Below are 18,568 nucleotides of genomic sequence, written 5' to 3'. Positions count from 1 at the left end.
TTGGATCCTGTGGTACCAGTTCACCTTCTGAAGGAGCAGGAGAGTAAAATCTGCCACAAGGGCAGATGCCCTCATGATGAAGGTCCAATAAAAACTCTGGTCACAGGGTTTGGGTGAGCTTCTCTGGTTGTCAGTCTTCTGGGCCTGTTGTCAGGCATTAACTCCAGAACAGTTAAGTTGCTCTGTCTCTGACTCCTCGGGGAGAGGAGAGCGGGAAGCTGTCTGGCTGGAACTTTCCCAGACTATGCCCTCTGTGCTCCTTCTCTTGGCAGATTCTAATCTGTGTCCTTAGTTGCAAAAAATAGTAACCTAAAACAGCTTTCAGTGAATTCTGGAAGTGGATTCTTTTTGTTTCCTATTTTTGGCTGAACCCTGCAGCATATGGGATCTTGGTTCCCTGACAAGAGATTGAACTCATGACCCCTGCATCTGAAGTGCTGAGTCTTAACCACTGGACCACCAGGGAAGTCCTTCTGTGAATTCTGGGAGTACTTCCAGTGAATTATCAAATCTGAGGGTAGCCTTGAGGGCCCCCAAACTTTCAATAGATGTCAAAAACGAGGGGCTTTTAGGGACCCCTGCAATCTGCAGTCACTGTCAGGAATGAGGCATCTTGCAGACCGTTCCCTAGCTTTGCTGCTGGCATAGAAATGAAATCCACTAGAGCAAACAGGACCCACTGAAGCACATCATTTGGGAAAAGGAAGGATATGAGGACACGAGATGATGACTCTGATTCCTGGGTGGCCCGAGGGTTACTCAAGGGTTGCTGAAATACAACTGTTCTGTAATTAGTTACAGGAGGTTAAGGGTTACCTTTTTTTTTTTTTTTTAATGATGGATACAACATCCAAGAAGTTGACTCACTGGATGCATAAGAAAATGCAACATAACAAGAACAAGCTAAATGCATGATCCTGGGTTATTTTTATCTGTAATAGCTAACATGAAAGAAGAGGAAAAGGCTGGGCTGGATCCTGACAGCCAAGTTTGGGTTCTGTCCAGCCCAAGATAAAGCTGTTAGCCTTGGGGCTGCTGCTACTAAAGGGAAGCGTTATGGTGAAACCACAGGGAGCACAAAACATTAAAGTGAGTCACCAGAAAATGAAGAAAGACGAAGGGGAGAGTCCAAGTCTGACAGGGTGGAAATCTTTAAACAGTCCTTAAGAAATGGGATAAATAGGAACTTCCCTGGTGGTCCAATGGTTAAGAATCCTCCTGACAGTTCAAAGGAAATGGATTCCATCCCTGGTCCAAGAAGATTCCACATGTCAGAGGGGCAACTCAGCCTGTGCTGCTGTAACTACTGAAGCTCGTGCACCTAGAGCCTGTGTTCCACAACCGAGAAGCCACTGCAATGAGAAACCCACGTGCTGCAAATAGAGCAAGCCCACATGCAGCAACAAAGACCCAGCCCAGCCAAAAATTAATAGATTAATTTTAAAAAAGAATTGGGATAAAAGGGACATTGATGGGGTCAAAACAAAGGTCTCAGTGCAGCACGCTGGGAGACTGGGTGGACCCGTGGGAACCCTGGATCGTCCCCCAGCATTGAAGGACCCCAGTCAAGTCTGCTCTATCTACCCTTGTTTGGGGGAATTTAAAAAGCCACAAGTCAGATAGGACAATGAGAAATCTGACTGCAAATCACCTGAGTTGATGGTCCCATAACCTAATCAAGATAAAGATTCATTAAAGGGCCTGGGTTCCTTGGCCCCACTTCCAGTGGGGCACTCAAAGCCATATGCACATTAGCAATAAAATGGAGACATGTTTCCTTAACACGGGAGCCTCACGCTCTGTGATTCTAAAACTTGTTGTTTAGTCACTCAGTCATGTCTGACTCTTTGTGAACCCCATGAACTGCAGCATGCCAGGCTCCCCTGTCTTTCACTATCTCTCAGAGTTTGCTCAAATTCATGACCACTGAGTCAATGATTCTATCTAACCATCTCATCCTGTCGTCCCCTTTCTCCTTTTGCCTTCAGTCTTTCCCAGCATCAGGGTCTTTTCCAATAAGTCAGCTCTTTGCATCACGTGGCCAAAGCATTGGAGCTTCAGCTTCAGTATCAGTCCTTCGAATGAATAGTCAGGGTTGATTTCCTTTAGCCTTGACTAGTTTGAACTCTTTGCTGTCCACGGGACTCTCAAGAGTCCTCTCCAGCACCACAATTTGAAAGCATCAATTCTTTGGTGCTCTGCCTTCTTTATGGTCCAACTCTCCCATCTGTACATGACTACTGGAAAAACCATGGCTTTGACTATACAGACTTTTGTCAGCAAAGTGATGTCTCTGCCTTTTTGATACGCTGTCTAGGTTTGTCATAACTTTCCTTCCAAGAAGCAAGCATCTTTTAATTTCATGACTGCAGTCACCATCTGCAAAGATTTTGGAGCCCAAGAAAATAAAATCTGTCACTGCTTCCACTTTTTCTCCTCCTATTTGCCATGAAGTGATGGGAACGGATGCTAGTCAGTCCTAATAGGACTTACAGTTGAATGGGGAAGCTATGGAAATTTAAGAATTGATGGGATTACTGTGGGAGTTTAGAGGAAGATTGGAATGTTTAAACAGATTTCATGGAAAGTCATTGAATCTCCTCCTTTACCTCAATGTATTAATAAATAGATATGTTGTATGACTGGGGAACATTTCCCCTTTCTAGTATTATTAAACAGGAGACATATAAATCCTCCCTTCAACCAAAATTGATTGGATATAATAAATGGGAACCAATAAAACTGCCCAAACCCACACAGGTTGTTAATTTGAAAAGCACAGGATGTCTGGTGGAAAAAAGAAGTTAGAAGCCCAGTGTCTGATTGGCCTATTTGGATTTTGAGGGACACACACATATTCTGCATCAGGGATTGTTGCTAGCCCCTGTCTATAAAATTACTAGAAAGAAGTCTCGGAATCCTTATGCAGACCGGAGTTTATGGCAAAAGCCAATGAGCTCCACAAAGTGGCGGCTGCTGGAATATTTTACCAGAAATCAATTGAGACCAACCCAATGTCTGAGGACATAAAATAACCTTGGAACCTGAAATACCCATGATGTCTTTGGTAATGCTTGATTAAAATGCTAATAAGGAAGGTCATGCCCAGACGTATTTCTTCATTCTGCCTCTTTCCCAGGAATTATTGCAGAATTATTGCAGAAATGGCCCAGAGAGGAAAAGCAGTTATCTGTGGTTTCCCAATGAATCAGTGTCATAGCCGCCATAATCGGCACTCAAACCCTGGGCTCCTGCTCTGAAGTTGGTGCTTTTCAAAAAAAAACAAGTGTGTGTGGGGGGAATAGTTTCAAGAAAGGTGAAATTGATGTGATCATTTTATCAGTGACTATCAAACAAGTTCATTTCTAAGCTCTGCACAGGGCACAGAAGTCTGCTTGATGTTTGGATGTCAAGGGGGAGCTGGGTGGGGGAGGGATGGATTGGGAGTTTGGGGATTCGCAGATGCAAACTATTACAATACAGAATGGATAAACAACAAGGCCCTACTGTGTAGCACAGGGAACTATTTTCAGTATCTTGTGATAAACCATAAAGGAAAAGAATATGAAAGAGAATATATATACATATATACATGTATAATTGAATCTCTTTGCTGTACAGCAGAAACTAACATTAAATCAGCTATACGTCAATTAAAGAAAAAAAGATGTGCAGAGCTAGGCTGTGCAGGGTTGGCATAGCAGCTCTCCAAGGCCGTCAGGGAACTAGGCTTCTTGAATTGTTCTGCTAAAGCATCCTTAAGTGAACAATCACCATGAGTGGCTTTCTCCCTATGGTTACCTCATGGTTGCCAAATTGCTGCTCCACCTCCAGTATGACATCCATATTCTAGGAAGAAGAGGAAGGAAGTGACGGGAAAGAGGAAAGGACAGTATCAGGAAAGCAAAAACTTCCCCAAGAATCCCCAGCTCACTTCCACTAAAGCAATGTCACACGGTCCCCTCTTAACTGCAAAGGAGGCCAAAGTAGTGCTTGAGCGGGCAATATTGCCTCCCTAAACAGGTTGAATTTGTTGAGTAATGAAGAGCAGGGTAGGTTACTATCTGGCATCTACACAAAAACAAATCACTCTGTCATGAGGAAAAAATCACTTCTCCAGAAAAGAACAAATAACATCACTTGATAGGGGCTTCCCTGGTGGTCCAGTGGTTAAGACTCCGCCTCCCAGTGTAGGCAACACAGGTTCCATCCCTGGTCGGGGAACTGAGATCCCACCTGCTGCCGAGCAACTCCATGCCCTGTAGCCCGCCTTCTGCAACTGAGACACAACGTAGCCAAATAAATAAATTAAAAAGGAAATCACTTGATAATTCTGGGAAGGGAGAGATTACCCACTTCTGATTGGGTAGGGCAATCAGGAAAGGCTGCGTGGAGGAAGCTGCGTTGAACTCAGCGGTGAAATTGAAGAAGGATTTGAATGTGGACAGAGGAGAGTTACAAGATGAAAAGCTGGAGGCTCCAGAGCAGGGGGTGGCTCGGGCTGCAGTGATGTGAAAAAAGAGGACTTAAGGGTGTAGGGTGGGCTTCCCTGATGGCTCAGCAGTACAGAATCCACCTGGAAGGCAGGAGATTTGGGTTCCTTCCCTGGGCCAGGAAGATCCCTCGGAGGAGGAAATTACAACCACTCCAGTATTCTTGCCTGGAGAATCCCAGGGACAGTGGAGCCTGGTGGGCTACAGTCCAAAGGATGGCAAAGAATCAGACGCAACGCAGCAGCCACACAAGGGTGTAGGGCACCAAGGAATCAATGTGGGTTAAGCATCTGCGGGCCAGATTCTGGCCGGGCTGGGGAGGTAAGGGGGGTGTGGGCAAGGATAGGAGCTCATCAGGGGGATCTGAAGAGCTTCGAGCACAGGAGCCATCTGAATATAGCTAGCACACTGGAGTTCCAAGATTAGTCAGTGTTTCAGCATCTGTCGATCACTCTCCATGGCCTGTCTCCCCAGGTGGTGAGAATGAATCATCTGGAGGTCAGCGGTGGAGGAGAGACAGGCAAATTCTTCATTCCCCCCAAGTAACCCAGATGGAAAGTCCAAGATCAAGGGCAACTCTTCAGGAGGAAATGACTCCTTTCCTCCAGTAACCCCAAACAATTCCAATGGCAAAGTACGTGGAAATGCTAAGGACTGATTCCTCATTATTGGAGACTTGAAGAGCGTGACTATCCTTTATCAACCCACAATCTCACTAGATGGACCACATGTCCGACCTGTTCTACGGAGAGTGAGGCAGTTTCATGGTGTTCTCACTCAGAAATCAGCATAGCAGTCTTTGCTTAAGATGAATGCCCAGTCCACGTCCACTGGGATGGGGAAGAGGAAAATCTAAAAATGTTCTTTGAATGGGTGGTACGTGGTCCTGAATTGAGGCAGGAACACAGTAAACCTCAGGCATTCATTGTATGCCTTTCCCAGCAATGATAGTGTGAGACGGGCTCAGTGAGCCTCTCTGTTTTCCAGACTAGGGAAGAGTAGAAGGGGAAGTGACTTGCCAGGAGCATCCAGACAGTGATGGAGGGAAAACTCTGACCACAGGTGGGGCTGGAAGGGCCAGAGCTGGGGACGCAAGGAAGGGAGGAGCTGAGGGTGGGAAGTCTAGCCTGGGTCGGGGTGGATGAGAGATCGCAGGCAATGCAGATCCTCAGGAGACTCCTTTGCTATCTGTCTGGAAAGTTGAGTGTTCCGGTTCAGGCCAGATGAGGAGAAAGGGTGAAGGGCAACTGGTCTGTGAGGCCTGACTCCTCTGGACGTCCAAACAACATTTTTTTTTAATATATAATTTTGTTTATTTATTTATCTTTGGCTGTGCTGAGTCTTTATTGCTGTGCGGGCTTTTCTCTAGTTGCAGTGAGCAGGCTTCTCACTGCAGTGGCTCCTCTTGCTGCAGAGCACAGCACCTAGGGTGCCTGGCCTTCAGTAATTCTGGCTCATGGGCTCAGTTGTGGTTCTCGGGCTCTAGAGCACAGGCCCAGTGGTTGTGGCACACGGGCTTAGTTGCTCAGTGGCCTGGGATTTTGGTTTTGGTTCCTCAGAGTTTTGGTTCCTGCATTTGTAGAATGTCTCCTAGATTCTTCTGCTTCTTATAATAGAGTTTCAGATCCCTGCTTTCTGGGGGTAATGGGAATACATGCGTTGAGAAAGACAGACTTGGTGATGATTCATTATGATTTTTAACCTTCCTCTCCACTGAGATAATCTTCATCCTTCATACTGCTGCTGCTGCTAACTCGCTTCTGTCGTGTCTGACTCTGTGCAACCCCATAGACGGCAGCCCACCGGGCTCCTCTGTCCCTGGGATTCTCCAGGCAAGAACCCTGGAGTGGGTTGCCATTTCCTTCTCCATATAGTGTGTGTGATATTCATACATATTAAGCAATAAAACTGAATGGTTTCTGGTAATACAGTTGATGTGTGATGAATAGTTTACCAACCACGGACATTAACCTCTCCCACCTTACTTAACGTTGCAGGGAAGAATACATGACAGTGAACTATTAGGTAGCACAGTGGGATGACATCTGTTATTGCCCTTAGGCCTCATATAATTTGATCATATATTTCCCACCATTTATCCATTGTACTTTTCCCCCTCTCTGTAACTGCTGGGGCATTGTGATGGTTCTAATAAGAAGGATCCTACAGAGTACTGTTGAGAGCTTCCCTTACTGCTCCGTGCTGTTGCTGCCTCAGCGTCTATCTGGGGAGCAGGCAGCCTGCAGGTCCTTGAACTCACACCAGCCAGTCCTGTGAGCACCTCCACTAGGTGACCCCCTTCCTTGAGACCAGCAGTCTTGCTGAACCCCAGGGCCTACTGCACAGGGCCCGCCCCCCCCCCAATGACACCCTCAGAGCTCACCAGAATCCTGCTCCTCTTGGTTTGAATGGACCCATCCACTCTCAGCCTGGGGAGCCCACAGCACTTCACCCAGGGTCCCTTAGAAAGGCCTGAACCCCAAGTACTGGAGCTTTCTCTGCCTGGTTCTAGCCTGACCTCCCTCAGAAATTCCCACCCTAAACCCTCCCCTCCTGAGATGTCTCAGCTGTGCTGAGTGAGAGGGCTCAAGCTCAGGGCTCCTGAGTGTGGGTCTTGGGGAAGAAGCATCAGAACAGAGAACTTGCTAAAGACGTATTTAATGACCTCACCTCAGACCTGCAAATTCATAACTTCTTACGGTGGGGACCTGACCTCAAGGGGTTCATATTCACTGAAATTCATTGGCCAAGTGATTTCCATCTGTTTCCCATCAGGGTCACGTGACCAGTGTTAGGCAAGGACCTCCTGGTGCCCTCCCCACAGAGTTGTCTCTTGGTCCTGTGGGAGCATCAGTGTGTTGTGTAGGAAGAGCTCCAGGGGACTCTAAGGGGAGGCCCGGGTTAAGGACGTGGCTCCTGGTCTACCTGTGAGAGCTGAGGCCGGGCTTCAGTCCAAGGAGAGGCCGCAGGGTTGGTCTAACTGGATTTGGACCGGGGAAGTCAGTCAGCTCACATGGTCTGTGTGAGCAGAGGGTTAGGAGCTCTCTGTGGGGAGAGAACAATCAAGAAATAAGTCCACAGGCTGGTCTCCGGGTAGGAAGTGATTGTTCCTGAATCTCTCCTGAGACAGGACAGGGGAGGTGGGTCTTTTCAGCTTTTCAAGGGCCTTCTGTCTGTAGGTGAAGTGGTGCAGGTTAAAGAGCTGTGCGGATGCCTTTGAAGGTATTTTCTCAAGATGCAGAGGTGTGTTTGCTACATAACATCCTCAGAGATGACACAGCAGGAGGAAGAAGAGGAGGAAATGGCAGCTTCTCAGGTACATGTCCTGTTCTGGGCCTGGGGCTGTGTCTGCTTTTCCTCCTGAACTGCCTGGATTGAGAATCTGCAAACCTTTAGTTCTCTCCTTCTAATTTTTCTGCCTGGGGTATTTGTTATCAACTTCTTATTTTTTCCTTTTCTTCTTATTGTGAAGACCGGCTCTCTAGACCACCTCTCCCTTGTGTCCCAGAGCCTGTTCTCCGTTGTCTGTATCCTGGCTTTCTATAGAACATGATGAATTCTCAAAGTGAATTAGTGACTTTCAGCTGGTGAATATATTCCCTTTGTGAGAGATCAACACGGAGAGGCACTGGTATCCGAGATTCCCACTGGGATGTGGTTCGGTGTTGGGATCTTAGGCAAGTAGGGGAAATGCCATGATGAGTTTACACGTGGATACAATTCAGCTCTTGAGGAGTTAAAAAATGCCCTTATATATTAAATCAACTCAGTGATCCAGAATTTTTCAGAAACTGCTCAGAAATAAAAAGAAAACTAGGAGATACTGTCCTCTGTAATGCTAAGACTTACTAGTTAAACACATTGTTAGGTGACAAAACAGAGGAAGTGTATATAAACTGAATTTTGCATTAAACTGATATCTTTTTATGTTAGGTTCAACTTATAATTTCCTTGTTTTTTTCCTAAATGCCCAGGCTCTGATAGTGCATCTTCCGTGTGATCCATTTACACCATGACAGATGATGTCCACTGGCTCTGGTGATTTCTCTGAGGTTATCAGGCTATGAAGTTCATTTTTTCCCCTCTGTCTTTAAACAAGGCTGTGGAAAAATGGAGTGAGGAACGTGTGAAAACCCTCACAGTTAATGGAGAAACTCCACATCTTCTTGGTTTCTCTTTGCTTTGGAAAATGAACACTCACTTGTGTTGATGATAGACACTGGGTTTTGGGAGTGGGGTTTTCATCACTCAAGCCCAGGTGTGGTGTTTCCAGTACACTCCGTGCTCATATCACGGACATAGTCTTCTTACTCACTTATTTTTTTTCACAATATTTGCAACAATCATATTGGTGCTAATCTGTTTTCACCTATGTTGAATTTCTAAGATACAGCTCAACAAAATGATACAGTTTTTCAAGAAATCAAAGTTTCAGAACCAAGAGCTCTAATTTATCTTATACAGTTGTATATGTTTGCACCCTAGTGTATTTAAATATACAAAGAATATCATCCACAAGTAGATGTATATATTTTAACCCATTAAAAATCATCTCAATTTTATTGACATGAATCAGTTCAGTTCAGTTGCTCAGTCGTGTCTGACTCTTTGCAACCCCATGAACCACAGCATGCCAGGCCTCCCTGTCCATCACCAACACCTGGAGTTTACCCAAACTCATGTTCAATGAGTTGGTGATGCCATCCAATCATCTCATCCTCTGTCGTCCCCTTCTTCTCCTGTTTTCAATCTTTCCCAACATCAGGGTCTTTTCAAACAAGTCAGCCTTTCGCATCAGATGGCCAAAATATTGGAGTTTCAGCTTCAACATCAGTCCTTCCAATGAACACCCAGGACTGATTTCCTTTAGGATGGACTGGTTGGATCTCCTTGCAGTCCAAGGGACTCTCAAGAGTCTTCTCCAACACCACAGTTCAAAAGCATCAGTTCTTCTGTGCTCAGCTTTCTTTATAGTCCAACTCTCACATCCATACACGGCCACTGGAAAAACCAAAGCCTTGACTAGATGGACCTTTGTGGACAAAGTAATGTCTCTGCTTTTTAATATGCTGTCTAGGTTGGTCATAACTTTCCTTCCAAGGAGTAAGCATCGTTTAATTTCATGGCTGCAATCACTATCTGCAGTGATTTTGGAGCCCGAAAAATAAAGTCAGCCACTGTTTCCACTGTTTCCCCATCTATTTGCCATGAAGTGATAGGACCGGTTGCCGTGATATTAGTTTTCCGAATGTTAGCTTTTCTTTAATACTCTTAATAAGTATATAGTCTCATTTTAATATATGTCTGTATGCATGAAAATGTTAAATTTTTTTTCTTGTTTTGGTATTCTCCCCAGTTATGTAAAGTTCTTTTTAAAAAATACACATATTTATGTGTTTGGCTGAGTTGTGTCTTGTTTACAGCCTGCAGAATCTTGGAGCCATGTGGGAGACTGTTGCAGCAGGCAAACTTTAGCTGTGGCGTGTGGGATCTAGTTCTCTAACAAGGGACTGAACCCAGCCCCCTGACTTGGGAGCTTGGACTACCAGGGAAGACCCTATAAAAACTTGTATAAACTTTCTTTAGTGTTGTCTCTGTGTATTTGTGTTTTACTAGTTGAATTTTAGTTCACATAAACTGAAGCAAAATTCAAAATCTGTCATTTAAGCAATGGTTGACAAAATATTTGCAAAAAGGTGGAACAACAATGTTGTTGATTTTATATTATTTATGTGGTGCATTCAAGACTCTGTAAAAACTGTTAGAAAGACATATACTACTACTACTACTAAGTCGCTTCAGTCGTGTCCGACTCTGTGCGACCCCATAGACGGCAGCCCACCAGGCTCTCCCGTCCCCGGGATTCTCCAGGCAAGAACACTGGAGTGGGTTGCCATTTCCTTCTCCAATGCATGAAAGTGAAAAGTCAAAGTGAAGTCGCTCAGTTGTGTCTGACCCTTCGCGACCCCATGGACTGCAGCCCACCAGGCTCCTCTGTCCATGGGATTTTCCAGGCAAGAGTACTGGAGTGGGGTGCCATTGCCTTCTCCAAGAAAGACATATAGTATATACTAAATAGTTCAAAAGATTATTGCTGCTATGGGTACTATTCTATCAGACCCATCAATTTTGAAAAACACTTAAAATTCAAAGTTAAGTATAAATTCTTACCTTACTAGTCTACTTCTTTGCTATTCAGAATGGTCATTTATGTATCAGAATTTTCAACACTGCTACTTAAAATAGGCTTGTTAAAAATGTGGCACATTGGCCCCACTCCAGAACTCTTAGATCAGAGCATGCTTTTTTAAAATATTTCCTGTCTCCTTGATAAAGGCCTTCCCCGGTGGCTCAGATGGTGAAGAGTCTGCCTGCAATGTGGGAGACCTGGGTGCGATCCCTTGGTGGGGAAGATTCCCCTGGAAAAGGAAATGGCAACTCACTCCAGTATTCTTGCCTGAAAAATCCCATGGACACAGAAGCCTGGCGTACTACAGTCCATGGGGTCAGAAAGAATCAGACATGACTGAGTGACTAACATACTTTCCCTGATAGACAGTTTATCCTGTGTCACAGGAGTACTCTCAAAAATAGATAGATCAGTGTGGTGTGATTGTTTTATAGTTTCTCTTCCAGATCAGAATAGTTTCTATAGTGGTCTGTGGATCATATCTCATTCTCCTTTCCTGGGTTAGAAATACAGTGGAAAATACGACTGTATAAAAATTATATTCTTGTGTAACACCAGACAGTCTCCTAAATCAAAACCATTTCTCTTGCTGGTTTCATCTTGGGTCACATTAGGAAGTCTTCCCATGTCCACATGGCTCATGTCCTTTGTATTTCAGGGACGGCTGACATTCCAGGATGTGGCCATAGACTTCACTCAAGAGGAGTGGGAGTGCCTGGACCTCGGTCAGCGGGAATTATACAAGGACGTGATGTTAGAGAACTACGGGAACCTGGCCTCCTTGGGTGAGGATAACTGCCTTCCAGAATCCCTTAAGTACCTTCAGGGTTTTGGTTCGTTCATTCTAGAATGTCTCCTGGAATTTTCTGCTTTGTCCAGTGGAGGTTCAGATCCCTACTTTGTAGGGGAAAAAGGGTATTTGTGACATTTGAAAGAAAGACTTCATTATGGGTCATTATAATTCTAACCTTCTTCTTCCTTGATGTAATCTGCCTCCTTGTTGTTCAGTCGCTAAATCATGTCCAGCTCTTTGTGATCCCGTGGAATGCAGCAAACCAGGTTTCCCTATCCTTCCTTAACTCCCAGAGTTTGCTCAAATTCATATCCATTGAGTCAATAATGCTATTCAATCATCTCATCCTCTGACGCCCCCTTCTCCTCCTGCTCTCAGTCTTTCCCAGCATCAGGGTCTTTTCTGATGAGTCGGCACTTCACATCAGGTGGCCAAATTATTGGAGCTTCAGTTTCAGTCCTTCCAATGAGTATTCGGGTTGATTTCTTTAGGATTGACTGGTGTGATCTCCTTGCTGACCAAGGGACTCTTAAGAGCCTTCTCCAGCACCACAGTTCAAAGGCATCAATTCTTTGGTGCTCAGCTTTCTCTATGTTCCAAATGTCACATTCATACGTGACTACTGGAAAAACCATAGCTTTGACTAGATGGACCTCTGTTGGCAAAGTGATGTCTCTGCTTTTTAATATGCTGTCTAGGTTTGTCATAGCTTTTCTTCCAAGGGGCAAGCATCTTTTAATTTCATAGCTGCAGTCGCAATCTGCAGTGATTTTGGACCCCCCAAAATAAAGTCTATCACTGTTTCCATTGTTTCCCCATCTACTTGCTATGAAATGATGAAACTGGATGCCATGATCTTAGTTTTCTGAATGTTGAGTTAAACTAACTTTTTAACTCTCCTCTTTCACTTTCATCAAGAGGCTCTTCAGTTTTTCTTCACTTTCTGCCACAGGGGTGGTGTCATCTGCATATCTGAGGTATTGATATTTCTCCTGGCAATCTTGATTCCAGCTTGTGCTTCATCGAGCCCAGCATTTCTCATGATGTACTCTGCATATAAGTTAAATAAGCAGGGTGGCAATATCCAGCCTTGATGTACTCCTTTCCCAATGGTACAGTTGTTCCATGTGCAGTTCTAACTATTGCTTCTTGACCTGCATATCCTTCATTCTAGGTTAGTGGTAATTCTGTAAGTTCTGTGGTATAAAATAGTGCCACTCTCCTCTTAAAACCGGATTTCTACTACTAGCTTTTGCCTTAGTAGTACTTGAGTATAATATCAGAACCTGATTTTGAGCATTTGTCTTTTAAAGGTGCTTCCAATAAACTATTTGGTAAAATCATTTTTTAAGGCTATTTTAACTTTCTTCCTTGACTTCTCTCTCACCTGAACACATATTGGATTGGAAATTGATGAATATCTGGGAAAATACATATTCCTTTTTCTGATGAACAGGTCTTGTGATCTCTAAGCCGGACCTGGTCACATTTCTGGAGCAAATGAAGGATCCCTGGGATACACAGAGAATGGAGACGCCAGCCGTGCACCCAGGTATGTGTCTATGGATGGAGCAGAAAAATCCGGTGAGAGGGACAAGCATTGTGGAGGAAGTCATACTTCGTGGTGTGGTTTGAGACGATCTGCTGTGGAAATGATTTTGGATTAGCCTGGGTTTATTTCTGTCACTGTCATAGAGGGTCATCTCCTGACTCATTCCTGATTCTTTTTATCGTTTATGTATTTTTCTCCAGCGGTTAATTTTCACATTCACAGTGAGAACCAAAATACTTGTCTGGCCTGGGACAACCTGCATGACCTGATAGCTCTTCCATTTTGGGAGGTTTTAGAAAATCTGTGCACATTTCTGAGTAACTGTATTAAGCCCTTTTAAAAGTTCTGATTCTGTCCCTAGTCAGAAGTGTGTGGGTGGACTTGTGAACAAATTGCCACACTTCTAGGAATACTGGGGACAAATATTTTTTGTTTTCTACCCTATAATTTCCAACCCACTAGAAACTACACATATGACCTCATAAACTTCATACTCAAATTCTTTCTTCACTGCATAAAACATTTTGCTAAAATGAGAAAATGCAAACCTGAATTTTACTTTAAAGTTCCTCTTTTTTTAATATGAACTAACATTAAATGTGTTAAGTATATTTACCCCAATTCCTTAATGCTAAAGTAGTTGAATATATTTATTTAACTCCTAGAGTTTTAAAATATATTATTGGCATGAGAATTTAAGACATTTCCCGCAGTGCTTTTTTCTGATTGTTCTTCACTATTAAGCTTATAGATTATATAAAGGAATCTTTAAAAAGAAATTTTTCTCTTCCAATAATGCCATTTTACAAATTTATGTTAGTTTGCTTTACAGAAAGAATAAGTGATACATATACACATTTCCCTCCTTGATTAGATTTCCTTCCCATTTAGGTGACCACTGAGCATTGAATAGAGTTCCCTATGTTCTCACCATATTTTTCAAGTCTCACTTCTTATTTTATTTCTCAAGAACTCTCACCTTATTAAATCTATCTTGTTTGTTATGAAACATCCCAGGACTTTATTGTTTATGCCATCTATTTCTGATTACTTCTAGGTCAATATCATTTACGATTTTAGATTCTATTAGAACATGCTCAGATAACAACATGAGTGGTAAGAAGTGGGTTAAATAATTAGTAGGCATTAGTATTTGTGGAGAAGGAAATGGCAACTCACTCCAGTGTTCTTGCCTGGAGAATCCCAGGGATGGGGGAGCCTGGTGGGCTGTCATCTCTGGGGTCGCACAGAGTCAGACATGACTGAAGCAACTTAGCAGCAGCAGTATTTATGAAAATGTTTTGTTTGTAAATTTGATTACTTAAAGGTAAAATTAATCATTACATTGCCCAACTGCTCTTCATTTAGCTGTTCCTGTAGGTTTCTGTCTTGACTTGTCCTCTACACCATACTCCTTTGTCATCTCATTTTGTCCAGTGCTCTGTGTTTGTGGTCTCTGTTCTGCAGGCTGCGGATCCTAGTTCCTCTTGCTCTGGTGTCTGCCCCCTGGTGGGTGAGGTGGTCCAGAGACTTGTGCCCTTATCCCCTTGATAGGGAGTTGATTGTTATTGTGACCAGAGCCTGTTTGAATATTGAGGGGAGCTTCGTCTTTCCTCTGTGGCTGTCACTGCCCTGTCAGGGGTGGCATCTGCTCCCTGATTAGAGGAGTAGAGTCCCCAGATCTGTTTCTTAGCTGTGCCTCTGATCTATGGTACTTCTGACCCAATGGGACTGGAGCACACCCACTGGGAGAGAAGCCACTGAGGATTGCTCCTCGGGGGATGTTCACCTCGGAGCATGCTCTGTGGGTCATCTTCCATGTGTTGTGTGAGCTCTCATGTGACCCTGTGTTGGCATTGATCTTGGCCCCACCTGAACCATGGGCATGATGGCACTTGACCGCGGTGTCTCTCAGATGTTGTTTTCACCAGGTCACCAGCATAGATCCACTGTAGTCTCATGTCCCAGGTGTACATTCATTGTGGAGCTGGACACCCTGCAGTGCTATGGGGGCAATTTAGATGTGACCTGGCCCAACCGCCTCATGGGAATGCCTACAAACTCTACAATTGCTAAAGCCAGACTGGTCTTGACTGCCAGAGCCTCGTTTCCATCCAGATGTTCTGTCGGGGCTGAGTTTACAAAGCCAGTTGTGGGGTGTAACACCATGGTTTGTACAGCTGCAAGGAGAGATCTCAGCTTTTCTTTCTTAGTGGTAGGGCCTGGGGCTCAGCTGTGGTTTCAGTGCCATCTGTACATTGGGACCACCCACAGGCGTGTGCTCTGAAGGTGCCCCTGGAGCACACTGGGGAGGGGACTGGGGAGGACGAAGCAGCTGTGGGGGTCGTGAGATCACCCACCTAGGTGGGAGCCATTCCTAGTATCTGGAGAGGCAGGGACAGGCACAGGGGCAGAGAGGCTGCAGTGGGGTTCTTCCCTTTGGGCATCACTCAACAACGCTGCTCTGCTTCTCTGGTGGTTCAGGCTTCCTCCACAAGCATCCAGTTTGCAGAGCTCCTCCCTCCCTCCTGTCCCCTCAGGATGTCTCCTCACAGCCAACCACAGTCCTCTGCCTGGGTCTGCTCTCCAATCCCCACATTCCAGCACCCAGCCCTTGTGTGCAGCGGTGGACACCCTCTCAGGCTGCGTGGGCAGGGCTGGGCTCAGCAGCCTGTGTACAGGTCTCACTCTGTCCTGCACACTGGTTGCAGTGTTCTCTTCCCACAGAGAATGAGTCTCTCCTTCTGTCCCAACTGGGCTCCCCCCAGTGAGGGGCTTCCCTGGATGTGGAGACCTCTCCTCTCTTCAGTCCCTCCAGGGTTTTGCAGGTCCCATCCTGCTTCTTTTCCTCTTCCTTTTCCTCCCTCATTCTTTTGTCCTACTTGGCTCAGCAGGAATCTTTCTTGTCCTTTCAGGTGTCCAAGTTACTCTGCCCGTGTTCTGCAGGGCTCTGTGAGAATTTTTCCCCTTCAAGATGTATTCTTGATGCTTTTGTGGAGAGAGACGAACTCCACATCTTCTGAATCCTCTGCCATCTTGACTTCTTCCATCTCAGTTTTAGGCTTAATCTAGCCACTGTATGCCAGTTTTATGTAAATTGTAAACCATATTCCCCAAGAATAGTAAGTAGAATAACTTATTATTTGGTATCTTTCAGCTGTGTCTTCTCACGACACCCAGGGTTTGAGGACCCAAAAGCCAGGCTTAGAAGATTTATTCCCAACAGCAAAGCTAGGAATATATGAAAGATTTCACCTTGGAAATTTACATTTAACCAAAGGCTGGGAATATATGAGGGCATATAAAGAACAGAGAGCATGTTATGATGGACAAAACCAAATTGGTACAGATTCCCATAACGTAAACATTACCTCCAAAAGAAATCAAGGACGTGAATCAAATAGGGAAAAACCAATCTCAGATGACCAATTTCAGTCATCACCATCCGCAGATAAGTGTATATTTGTCAGCAAAGACCCACATCATCTCTTGAAACATACACGTTCTCTGAAGCAAAATGTGGAAAATCTGGAAAGTCATCTAGTCTCTACTGCAAATACTCATTCAAACAACTCTGAGCATAGGTGTCTATTAAATATACATTCAAACATATCTGGAAACCAGAAACTTAAAAATGAGGGGGGAAATTCCCAATATAATCATTTTGAGGGATCCTTTAACAAGGGTTTATTGTTCTTCAACCAACAACTATTTTCTCCTTGTTCCAAAATCTGTAATGTGGATAATAATGGGAGAGACCTTATTCAACCATCATTGTTCAATACATATGGAGGTATAATTAGTGTGGAACAACTTTACAAGTGTAACAAAATGAGCAATGCCTTAAGCAGGAGCTCTACCCCCAATAATTACAAGAGTATACATGATGGAATGAGAAGCTCTTCATGCAGTGAAACTGGGCATAATGTTGACCAAGACTCATATTTCATGAAACAACAGGGACATCAATTTTCAGACAATTCTAAACATAATAAGTGTAAGAATATATTTTATCAAAGCTCAAATCTTACTATTAATACTTATAAGAGTATTGATATTGGAGAGAAGACTTATAATTGTTATGATTATGCTAAAGCTTTTAACCAGTCTTCAAAAGTTATTCAACAGCAGAATATTCAGACTAAGCAGAAACATTACAAGTGTAATACATGTGGGAAAGTCTTTAGTAACTCACCAAATCTAAGTAGACATAGGAAAATTCATACAGGAAGGAAATGTTTCAAATGTACAGCATGCGGCAAAGCCTTTAATCAGAGTTCATATTTAACTGAACATCAGCGAATCCATGCTGGGGAGAAACCATACAAATGTACAGAATGTGGCAAAACCTTTATCTATTGTTCACGTGTTACTCAACATCAGCGAATTCATACTGGGGAGAGACCTTATAAATGTACAGAATGTGGCAAAGCCTTTAACTGGCATCTGAGTCTTACTGTACATCAGCGAACTCATACTGGGGAGAAACCATACAAATGTAAAGAATGTGGCAAAGCCTTTATCTCTTGTTCACATCTTACTCGACATCAACGAATCCATACTGGGGAGAGACCTTATAAATGTACACACTGTGGCAAAGCCTTTACCCGTTATTCACCTCTTACTCAGCATCAACGAATCCATACTGGGGAGAGACCTTATAAATGTACAGAATGTGGCAAAGCCTTTAACTGGCGTCTGAGTCTTACTGTACATCAGCGAACTCATACTGGGGAGAAACCATACAAATGTAAAGAATGTGGCAAAGCCTTTATCTGTTGTTCACATCTTACTCAACATCAACGAATCCATACTGGGGAGAGACCTTATAAATGTACAGACTGTGGCAAAGCCTTTTCCCGGAGTTCAGGTCTTTCTCAACATCAGAGAATTCATACTGCAGGGAAATCTCAGAAATGTAAGGAAAGTGGCAAAGGATTTCATCACAGCCATCACCTCACTCACCATCAGAGAATACATACTGCAGAGAAACCCTAGAAATGAATCAGTGATAAAAAAAGGTTGGTCCTAAGTATACAATTTTGAAAAAACGAGTGTTTACTTTGGAAAGATACATGAATGAAATACAGAAATGTAGACAAGTGTTTAATCAAACAGCAAAAGGAAATCAATGCCAGAGAATTCATACTAGAAAGCATTTCATTAGTACCACTTTTGTTGAATTACTCTAAACAGAAACACTGTAGCAGGTATGCCATAATTAAAACACGTACAAAATTGATATGTTAGTATGGATCACAAGATGAAGGGGTGGATATTTGCAGAGGTATAATTATTATTCATGTATCCTTGTTTATATTAATGTTATTTGAGATCATTAAGGAACCAAAACGAATGTAATTCAACTCTCAAGTTACTATGCTGTGATTTGTTTCTACTGTATATATGAACTTCTGTTTCTGATGGTTGTTGCCTCAATTGTAAGAGAAGCCCTTCTATATTAGGTGGGAATCATTTATATTTATTCTCCAGTTTATAAGATTAAGAACACAGTAATATTATATGCACACCAAACCTCT

General features: G+C 43.6%; 1 pseudogene; it reads left to right on the top strand.

Moving 5' to 3' along the window:
* Positions 1-18,568, top strand: part of LOC113876123 — a 69,716-nt pseudogene that overhangs the window by 36,702 nt on the left and 14,446 nt on the right.

The sequence above is a fragment of the Bos indicus x Bos taurus genome, chromosome 18, assembly GCF_003369695.1.
Source record: "Bos indicus x Bos taurus breed Angus x Brahman F1 hybrid chromosome 18, Bos_hybrid_MaternalHap_v2.0, whole genome shotgun sequence".
In the NCBI taxonomy this organism is placed as follows: domain Eukaryota; kingdom Metazoa; phylum Chordata; class Mammalia; order Artiodactyla; family Bovidae; genus Bos; species Bos indicus x Bos taurus.
Note: the sequence above shows the minus strand (reverse complement) of the source record. Positions and strands in the feature narration are given on the sequence as shown.